Source organism: Hippocampus zosterae, chromosome 10 (assembly GCF_025434085.1).
Source record: "Hippocampus zosterae strain Florida chromosome 10, ASM2543408v3, whole genome shotgun sequence".
NCBI lineage: Eukaryota > Metazoa > Chordata > Actinopteri > Syngnathiformes > Syngnathidae > Hippocampus > Hippocampus zosterae.
In genome coordinates, this window is record NC_067460.1 from 4877916 (window position 1) to 4888632 (window position 10717).

The following is a 10717-nucleotide window of genomic DNA, read 5'->3' on the forward strand; positions in this document are numbered from 1 at the left end:
TGAGCTAACGTTCCTCTTTTTAGCATTGACAGTTTGTCTCCTCTCATTTGCCCATGCAAAAAATCGTACTTGTTGTTGTCTCCGCGGATTGTATTCTTTGAATACCGCCACCGACAGATGAGACAATCTTTTCTTTGCATCAAAAAAAAATATTTTCTCCATTTTGGGTTAAATTCCCTGTATTCTGAATATTTTTTTTTTCTCTTACCTCACCTTTTCGCCATGATTACGTTCTCTTTGAGATGGACGAGTTTAGGATTTTTTTTTTCTCGGGTTGCAAGATAACGGCACAGACCGCAGGAGGATGGAACAAATGTCACGTTATACTGTATGTCTTTATGAAATTGTTACTAGCTAATAGTAGAGTGTGCTGATAACATGTGTGGCCAGCACAGATGAATCTGATTTTTATAAGCCCATTCGTCAAGAGTGAGTAATTTTGTACATCCATTTTCAATCAATAATTTGGAATTAGCCAATGCAGGCCTGGATTTTCTCTTACCGATTCATGTGTCACTCACCCTTTGCTTTGGGACATGCCGCCCAAGGCGCATGAAGTATATTCATCTTGCTCAATCCATTTTGCCTGTGTCAACTCGTCAGTTCCTTCTACATCCGTTTACCCTTGGGTTGTTCGCTGGCTGGGTAAAACGGGTGGAGTGGTGGTTTACCCGCAGCCATATTTTGGTTATTCTGCTACGTTACAGGCCAAATTTTGACTTTTTAAAATTCAGTGAAATAGTCCTTGACCAAATCCGGATGGTTCCTTGGTTGAACAGGCTCAGTTGCTTTTTTTGGAAGTCGTGCGAGACATTCCAGTCAAACAACAGTGAAGTCCCAGTCCCTGCCCAGAGGGCTCAAATCATAAGCAGCCCCACTGTTTAAGGTAGGTCAGCATGCCGATGTCAGATGAGCTTGTGTGACCGGTTGGGTCGGTGAATACCAACTCACTCTGACACTTTGACCGAAGGACATTTCGCCTGATGCTTATCATCGAACCATGACTTCAAACACCATTTCCTCTCCTCCACTGAGCTGGAATAGGGCTTCAACAATTAAATATCTCTTGTTGGAGGATGTAGGGGCTCCAGAGGGAGCGTCAGTTCACATTCAAGCATGATAAATGCTTCCGTGTTGCTAGCATTTATCATGCAACTGACGGTGACTTTGAAACAAAGATGGAATAAGTGCAAATGGAAGAGATTTTCGTCTGTCCCCCAGAAAGCCAAATAAAGCACCTACCACTGGCATCAGGCAGGAACCTCCAATGCCACAATTGTTTTTTTCACAAATCTATGATATTGGTCAGTCGCCAGGTGCGCTTGATACTTTTCGGGTTATTGACCAACCTTTGCACATCGGCCTCACAGTACAGCGGTGCTGGGTTCGATTCTGGCTCTAGCCCTCCGGTGTGGAGTTTGAATGTTCTTCCCGTGCCTGCGTGGGTTTTCTCCAGGTACTGCAGTTTCCTACCACATTCCAAAACATGCAAGGTAAATGAATGAAACACTCACTGGTGTCAAAGTCAAGACCCGGGGGCCAGATCTTGCCCGCCACATAATTTTATGTGGCCCGTGAATGCAAATCAAGCATGTCAATTTCCATGATGCTTGCTAAAGTCTGAACGTAAATTTCAAATTGTCATATATAATCCACAATAACAGTCATTATTCTTTACTTCTGATTTTAAAACTAGTTATTAATCAATTTGTTGTGCACTGTGTTTGTAATATCCAGAGGTGATTAAACATTTACATGATTTCCCAAAATTCTTATATTCATTGAATCGCCCATCCCGGCCGACTGTCCGAAGACGGCTGGGATGGGCTGTGCCTATCCTCACGAGATAGGCGGATCTGACAATGGGTGTATGGATGGATTGACCAACCTCAACCTCATGCCATTTTTCGAGGCGGGATCCTAAAAAGTAATGATTTTGGAAATACAATGATTCCTTCCAACAGCAGCACTCTGCAGTCAATACCTCATAGCACTATTTAACGAACAATCACAAAAATACATTTGTTTGTTGTTTGTTTGTTTATTGAGCATATCTAGTACACACAATAACAGGTTGACAAAGGTCAAACAAAAATTATGAAAGGAAAATTAGAAAATAGTTAAAAGAAGAAAACACACATCATCACAGTTGTATTCTCAAAGGAGTAGGAAGAAGTAAATAACTTATCTAGTCCTATACTTTATTATGTAGCTGAATTGATCATTTTTCAAAACAAAGAAGAAATGAAAAATCTACATATCATCAAATACTTTTACACTTGTGTATACTATACGATTCTATTTATACCCCTTTTGGTTTGTATATATATATATATATATATATATATATATATATATATATATATATATATATATATATATATATATATATAAAAAAAAAAACCTCATCTCACCCCTCGGGTGGTGTCCGTCCCTCATTCAGCTCGGGTCCTCTACCAGAGGCCAGGAAGCTTGAGGGTTCTGCGCAGTATCCTTGCTGTTCCCAGCACTGCACATTTCTGGACTCAGATGTCCGATGTTGTTCCCGGGATCTGTTGCAGGCACTCATCTAGTTTGGGGGTCACTGCCCCGAGTGCTCCGACCACCATAGGCACGACTGTCACCTTTATCTTCCAGGCTCTCTCCAGATCCTCTCTGAGCCCTTGGTATTTCTCGAGTTTCTCATGTTCCTTCTTCCTGATGTTTCCATCACTTGGTACCGCTACATCCACTACAACGGCTTTCCTCTACCCTTTATCTATGATCACGATATCTGGTTGGTTCGCCATTACCATCTTGTCAGTCTGGATCTGGAAGTCCCACTGGATCTTCACTCTGTCATTCTCCACCACCTTCGGAGGTGTTTCCCATTTTGACCTTGGGGTTTCCAGTCCATACTCCGCACAGATGTTTCGGTAGACTATGCCAGCCACTTGGTTATGGCGTTCCATGTAGGCTTTCCCTGCCAGCATCTTGCACCCTGCAGTTTTGTGTTGGATCGTCTCAGGTGCCTCTTTGCACAACCTACACCTTGGGTCTTGTCTGGTGTGCTATATCTGGGCCTCGATGGCTCTGGTGCTCAAGGCCTGCTCCTGAGCAGCCAGGATGAGTGCCTCTGTGCTGTCCTTCAGGCCAGCCCTCTCTAGCCACTGATAGGACTTCTTGAGATCAGCCACTTCAGTTATGGTCCGGTGGCACATCCCGTGTAGGGGCTTGTCCTCCCATGATGGGCCCTCTTCCAGCACCTCATCTTCTGTTCCCCATTGTCTGAGACATTCTCTGAGTACGTCATCCGTTGGAGCCTTCTCCTTGATGTATTCATGGAGCTTGGATGTTTCATCCTGGACAGTGGCTCTCACACTCACTAGTCCCCGGCCTCCTTCGTTTCGGCTTGCGTACAGTCTCAGGGTGCTGGATTTGGGATGGAACCCTCCATGCATGGTTAGGAGCTTTCGGGTCTTAACGTCCGTGGTCTGAATCTCTTCCTTTGGCCACCTTATTATTCCTGCAGGGTATCTGATCACTGGCAGGGCATAGCTGTTTATTGCCCGGGTCTTATTCTTGCCATTGAGCTGGCTTCTTAGGACTTGCCTCACCCGCTGGAGGTATTTGGCCGTAGCCGCTTTCCTTGTTGCCAGTTCGAGGTTGCCATTGGCTTGTGATATACCAAGGTACTTGTAGCTGTCCTCAATGTCTGCTATTGGTCCTTCAGGGAGTGAGACCCCTTCAGTGCGGACTACCTTTCCTCTCTTAGTCACCATCCGACTATATTTCTCAAGCCCGAATGACATCCCGATGTCGCTGCTGTAGATCCTGGTTGTGTGGATCAGTGATTCTATGTCCCTTTCGCTCTTAGCATACAGCTTTATGTCATCCATGTAGAGGAGGTGACTGATTGTAGCGCCATTTCTGAGGCGGTATCCATAGCCTGTCTTGGTGATTACTTGGCTTAGGGAGTTCAGTCCTATGCAGAACAGCAGTGGGGAGAGTGCATCACCTTGGTATATGCCACATTTGATGGACACTTGGGTAAGTGGCTTGCCATTGGCTTCAAGTGTGGTTTTCCACATTCTCATCGAGTTCGCAACAAAGGCTCTTAGGGTCCTGTTCACATTATACAACTCCAAGCATTCAGTGATCCATGTATGTGGCATCGAGTCATAGGCTTTCTTGTAATCAATCCAGGCTGTGCACAGGTTGGTACGTCGGGACCTGCAGTCTTGTGCGACTGTTCTGTCAACCAGGAGCTGATGTTTGGCTCCTCTGGTATCTCTACCAATGCCCTTCTGTGCTTCGTTCATGTATTGATCCATGTGTCCACTTATCTTAGCCGCAATGATGCCTGACATGAGCTTCCATGTTGTGGAGAGACAGGTTATTGGCCGATAGTTGGATGGGGCTGCACCCTTCGAGGGATCCTTCATGATCAGGATCGTTCGCCCTTCGGTTAGCCATTCTGGGTGAGTCCCATCCCTCAGCAGCTGGTTCATTTGTACGCCTTTCCAGTACCTTTCAGTTTCCAGTCTTGGTGGGTCAGCTCTGTTGTTAAGACCCTGCCACTGAGCGTACACTTTCGCAGGTTGTGTTGTGAACAGCCTGTTTATTCGTCTGGCCTCATTCTCTTTCGTGTACCGCTTTCGGCGACTGGACAAGGCTTGGAGCCTTTGTTTGGCAGTTTCGAGTGCTTCAGGTATGGTCATCTGGATGTACCTCTCGGGTATCGGCCTTTTCATCACACCTCTCTGGGCCTCCGTCAATTGACTCACATCTTTCCGGGCCGCCTTGATCTTAGCCTCCAACCGTTTCCATGGTGGGTAACGTATCTCATGGCTTCCATGGTTGCTCTTATAGCAAAGAGTCTCCAGGATCACTGATGCTGAAGCGTGTATCAGCTCATTGGTTTCTGTGATCGTTACGGTAGGGATCGCCCTCAGTGCTGCATTCACACTTTCTATGAGACTTTCAGATGGTACTTCACATAGCCATTGTAATCGGTTTCTAGGTTGCCCAGCTTTCATTCTCGCCATGATCTTAGCTTTCAGGTCAGTTGCTGCCTCGCTCACCATTTCATTCAGTGGGGCTGGCCACCCAATCTCATCATCTGCATTCATTGGGGCTTGCCTCCCAATCTCTTGTATGACCTATATATGAATGAATGAATAACTGTATATATATATATATATATATATATATATATATATATATATATATATATATATATATATATATATATATATATATATATATATATATGTGCCCTGCGATTGGCTGGCAACCGATTCAGGGTGTCCCCCGCCTACTGCCCGGAGACGGCTGGGATGGGCTCCAGCACCCCCCGCGACCCTAGTGAGGATCAAGCGGTACGGAAGATGAATGAATGAATATATATATATATTATATATATATATATATATATATATATATATATCAGTTATTCATTCTTCTTTTGTGTTTCAATTTTCTGATATTCATTGTAATTAGCATTTCTTGAATACATTTGTTGAGTTGATCAAAATCCAAAACAAGAACAAACAGTTATATTACTATCTTTTATAAGTGTATCAAATTTATCTATTTTAATTCTGATTCATGTAATTTTTTTGTACTAATCTTTTGAATTTGTTTTTGAACTCCTCCAACGATTTGCTCATTTTCAGGTCCGTTTCAAGCTTATTCCATAGATTGACACCTATTACTGATATACACTTTTGCTTGATGTTTGTTCTTGTACTGGATTTTTGGTATTGATTAGTACTCCTTAGATGATAACAGCTCTCTCTAATTTCAAAAAGCTGATGAATATTTTGGCATAGGAGGTTGTTATGTGCTTTATACATTAATTGGGTAATTTTGAAGTCAAACAGGTCGTACAATTTCATTGTGTTTAATTTGATGAATATTGGATTTGTGGGTTCCATATATTGAGACCTGTTGATTATTCTGATTGCTTTTTTTGTAATTTTAAAACAGGGAGTATGTTTGTTTTACCCCCATATTTCTACACAGTAGGTCATTTATGGGAGTAATAATGAATAATATAATGTATACAAGGAGCTCTTATTCAACACAACCTTCGTTTTGTGGAGTATCCCGATAGTTTTTGGATATCTTTCTTTTTATGTTATCTATGTGTGGCTTCCAGGATAGTTTTGTATCTATTACTAGGCCAAGAAACCTATTTTCATAGAATCGTTCTATTTAAATTGAATTTATCTTTATTTTAACTTGGTCTTTGATTGGTCTCATGCCAAAAACAACAAACTTATTTTTTGTTAGATTTAACGATAGTTTGTTTTTGTCGAACCAGTTTTTTAATTTTGTCAATTCATTTTCCACAGTTTTCAGGAGTTGTTTCATATTTTTTCCAGAGCAGTTAAAGGTTGTGTCATCGGCAAATAGGAAGCATTTGAATTGTTTTGACACACTACAGATATAATTTATAAATAAAATGAATAGTTTTGGTCCAATCACTGACCCCTGAGGCACTCCATGGATAATCTTCAGTAAGTTAGATTTTTTGTTTTTGGACTGCATATACTGATATCTGTTTTCTAAATAACTTTCAATACATTTATATGCTGGGCCTCTGATACCATACCTCTCTAATTTATTCAATAATTAGTATGGTCTATAGTATCAAAATCTTTTTTTAGATCTAGAAAAATCCCGGCCGTGTATTCTTTATTATCAATATTAGTAGCTACTGCTTCCACCAACTTCATTGCTGCCATTAAGGTGGTCCGTTTTTCTCTGAAACCATATTGATTTTCACTTAATAGCATGTGTTTCTCTATGAAGTTGTCGAGTCTGCGAGAAAATAATTTTTCTAATATTTTGGAAAATTGTTGTAACAGTGATATTGGTCTATAATTTGTAAAGAATTGTCTTTCTCCACTTTTAAAAATTGGAATGACCTTAGCTGTTTTCATTTTTGATGGAAAAATACCAACTTTAAATGACAGGCTGCATATATATGTAAAGGGTTGCACTAAAAATTCTATAATAGGTTTTACTATTGACATATCAATATTAAAAGTCAGTTGACTTTTACTTTGATATGTTTTTACAATATTTAATATTTCATTTTGATTCACAGCAGTAAGAAACATTGTGGAAGGATTTTTTCCATGTGTTTATCTATTTCAAAATTATTTATTGGATCAGGAATTTGTTTTGCTGAGTTACTGCCGATATTAACAAAATATTCATTAAATTCATTTGCTATTTCTGCCGTTTCCTCAATAATGGTATTTTTGTCTTTCATAAAATAATCCAAATAATCTACTTTATTAGAGCTATTTCTAATTACATGATTTAAGATTTTGTCGCTTTTATTTTGCTCTAATATTGCATGAAAATGGTCTCTCTTGCTAGTTCTTATAATGTTTACTAATTAGTTTTTATAAGTCTTGTATTTTGTTTCAGCTTCATTTGTTCTGGATTTTAGAAACTATTTGTAAAGATTGTTTTTCTTTTTACATACATTTTCTATGTCTTTTGTTATCCATGGCTTACTTTGTTCATTGAACTTTCTGGTGACTAATGACTGGGAAATGTTTATCGTATAAGGAGGTTATGGTTGACTGAAATGCATCAATGCAGTATTTGGATCATCATTTGTGTAGATTTCAGACCAATTTTGCTTGTCTAGGTCGAGCTTGAAAGCTGCGATCGAATGTTGGGTTCTGAGTCTTATTTCTAATGTGTGGGTTATTGGTTTAGTTTTTCTAGCAAAGTAATTGTGTAGCCCCTCCGTGAGCCGTCACCTTACCGTGGTGGAGGGGTTTGTGTGTCCCAATAATCCTAGGAGCTACGTTATCTGGGGCTTTATGCCCCTGGCAGGGTCACCCATGCTAAACAGGTTCTAGGTGAGGGACCAGACGAAGCACGGCTCAAAGACCCCTTATGATGAGTAAAATTAATGGATCTCAGTTTCCCTTGCCCGGACGCGGTTCACAGGGGCCCCGCTCTGGAGCCAGGCCTGGAGGTGGGGCTCGTTGCCGAGCGCCTGGTGGCCGGGCCTACACCCATGGGGCCCGGCCGGGCTTAGCCCGAAGAGGCAACATGGGTTCCCCTTCTCAAGGGCTCACCACCCATGGGAGGGGCCAAAGGGGTCGGGTGCAATGTGAGCTGGGCAGCAGCCAAAGGCGGGGACCCTGGCGGTCCGATCTTCGGCTGCAGAAGCTAGCTCTTGAGACATGGAATGTCACCTCTCTGGCAGGGAAGGAGCCCGAGCTGGTGTGTGAGGCAGAAAATTTCTGACTGGATATAGTCGGACTTGCCTCCACACACAGCCTGGGTTCTGGTACCAGTTCTCTCGAGAGGGGTTGGACTCTCTTCCACTCTGGAGTTGCTCACGGTGAGAGGCGCAGAGCAGGTGTGGGCATACTCATTGCCCCCCGGCTCAGTGCCTGTATATTGGGGTTCACACCGATAGACAAGAGGGTTGCCTCCCTCCGCCTTCGGGTGGGGGGACGGGTCCTGAACGTTGTTTGTGCATATGCACCAAACAGCAGCTCAGCTTACCCACCATTTTTGGAGTCCTTGGAGGGTGTGCTGGAGAGTACTCCTGCTGGGGACCCCCTTGTTCTGCTGGGGGACTTCAATCCTCACGTGGGCAATGACAGCGAGAACTGGAAGGGCGTGATTGGGAGGAACGGCCCCCCCCCGATCTGAACTCGAGTGGTGTTTTGTTATTGGACTTCTGTGCTCGACACAGATTGTCCATAACGAACACCTTGTTCAAACATAAGGGTGTCCATATGTGCACTTGGCACCAGGACACCCTCGGCCGCAGTTCGATGATTGACTTTGTGGTTGTGTCATCGGATTTGCGGCCGCATGTTTTGGACACTCGGGTGAAGAGAGGGGCGGAGCTGTCAACTGATCACCACCTGGTAGTGAGTAGGCTCCGATGGTGCGGGAAGATGCCGGTCCGTCCTGGCAGACCCAAACGTAGCGTGAGGGTTTGCTGGGAGCGTCTGGCAGAATCCCCTGTCAGAAAGAGTTTCAACTCCCACCTCTGGCAGAGCTTTTCCCATGTTCCGGGGGAGGCGGGGGACATTGAGTCCGAATGGATCATGTTCCGTGCCTCTATTGTTGAGGCGGCCAATCTGAGTTGTGGCCATAAGGTGGTTGGTGCCTGTTGTGGCGGCAACCCCCGTACTCGCTGGTGGACACCAGCAGTAAGGCATGCCGTCAAGCTGAAGAAGGAGTCCTATCGGGCCTTTATGGCCTGTGGGACCCCAGAGGCAGCTGACGGGTATCGACTGGCTAAGCGGAACGCAGCTTCGGTGGTCGCTGAGGCAAAAAACCCGGGCGTGGGAAGAGTTTGGTGAGGCCATGGAAGGCGACTTCCGGATGGCTTCGAGGAAATTCTGGTCCACCATCCGACGTCTCAGGAGGGGGAAGCAGTGCACCATTAACACTGTGTACAGTGCGAATGGGGCACTGCTGACTCGGGACGTTGTGAACCGGTGGGCAGAGTACTTCGAAGACCTCCTCAACTCCACCAACACGCCTTCCTCGGAGGAAGCAGAGTCTGAGGATCCTGAGGTGGGCTCCCCTATCTCTGTGGTTGAAGTCACCGATGTGGTTAAAAAGCTCCTCGGTGGCAAGGCCCCAGGGGTGGATGAGATCCGCCCGGAGTTCCTCAAGGCTCTGGATGTTGTGGGGCTGTCCTGGTTGACACGCCTCTGCAACATCGCGTGGTCAACAGGGAGAGTGCCTCTGGATTGGTAGACCGGGGTGGTGGTCCCTCTTTTTAAAAAGGGGGACCCGGGGGTGTGTTCCAACTACAGAGGGATCACACTCCTCAGCCTCCCTGGTAAGGTCTATTCAGGGGTGCTGGAGAGGAGGGTCCGTTGGGAAGTCGAGCCTCAGATTGAGGAGGAGCAGTGTGGTTTTCGTCCTGGCCGTGGACTGTGGACCAGCTCTACACCCTTAGCAGGGTCCTCGATGGGACGTGGGAACTTGCCCAACCAGTCTACATGTGTTTTGTGGACTTGGAGAAGTCATTTGACCGTGTCCCTCGGGGGGGTTCTGTGGGGGGTGCTTCGGGAGTATGGGGTACCGAGCACCCTGATACAGGCTGTTCGGTCCCTATACTGCCGATGTCAGAGTTTAGTTCTCATTGCCGGCAATAAGTCGGAATCTTTTCCAGTGAGGGTTGGACTCCGCCAAACCTGCCCTTTGGCGCCGATTCTGTTCACCTTTATGGACAGAATTTCTAGGCGCAGCCGAAGCGTTGAGGGAGTCCGTTTTGGGGGCCTCAGTATCGCATCTCTGCTTTTTGCAGATGATGGGATACTGTTGGCTCCTTCAAGCAGGACTCCCCAACTCTCACTGGAGCATTTCGCAGCCGAGTGTGATGCGGTTGGGATGAGGATCAGCACCTCCAAATCTGAAACCATGGTCATCAGTCGGAAAAGGGTGGAGTGCCCTCTCCGGGTCGGGGAAGATATCTTGACCTAAGAGGAGGAGTTTAAGTATCTTGGGGTCTTGTTCACAAGTGAGGGCAGGAGGGAGCGAGAGATCGACAGGCGGATCGGTGCAGCGTCTGCTGTGATGCGGACGTTGCATCCGTCTGTCGTGGTAAAGAAGGAGCTGAGCGAAAGGGCGAAGCTCTCAATTTACCGGTCGATCTACGTCTACGAAATGAGTTTTCTCCGCAGGGTGTCCGGGCTCTCCCTTAGAGATAAGGTGAGAAGCTCGGCCA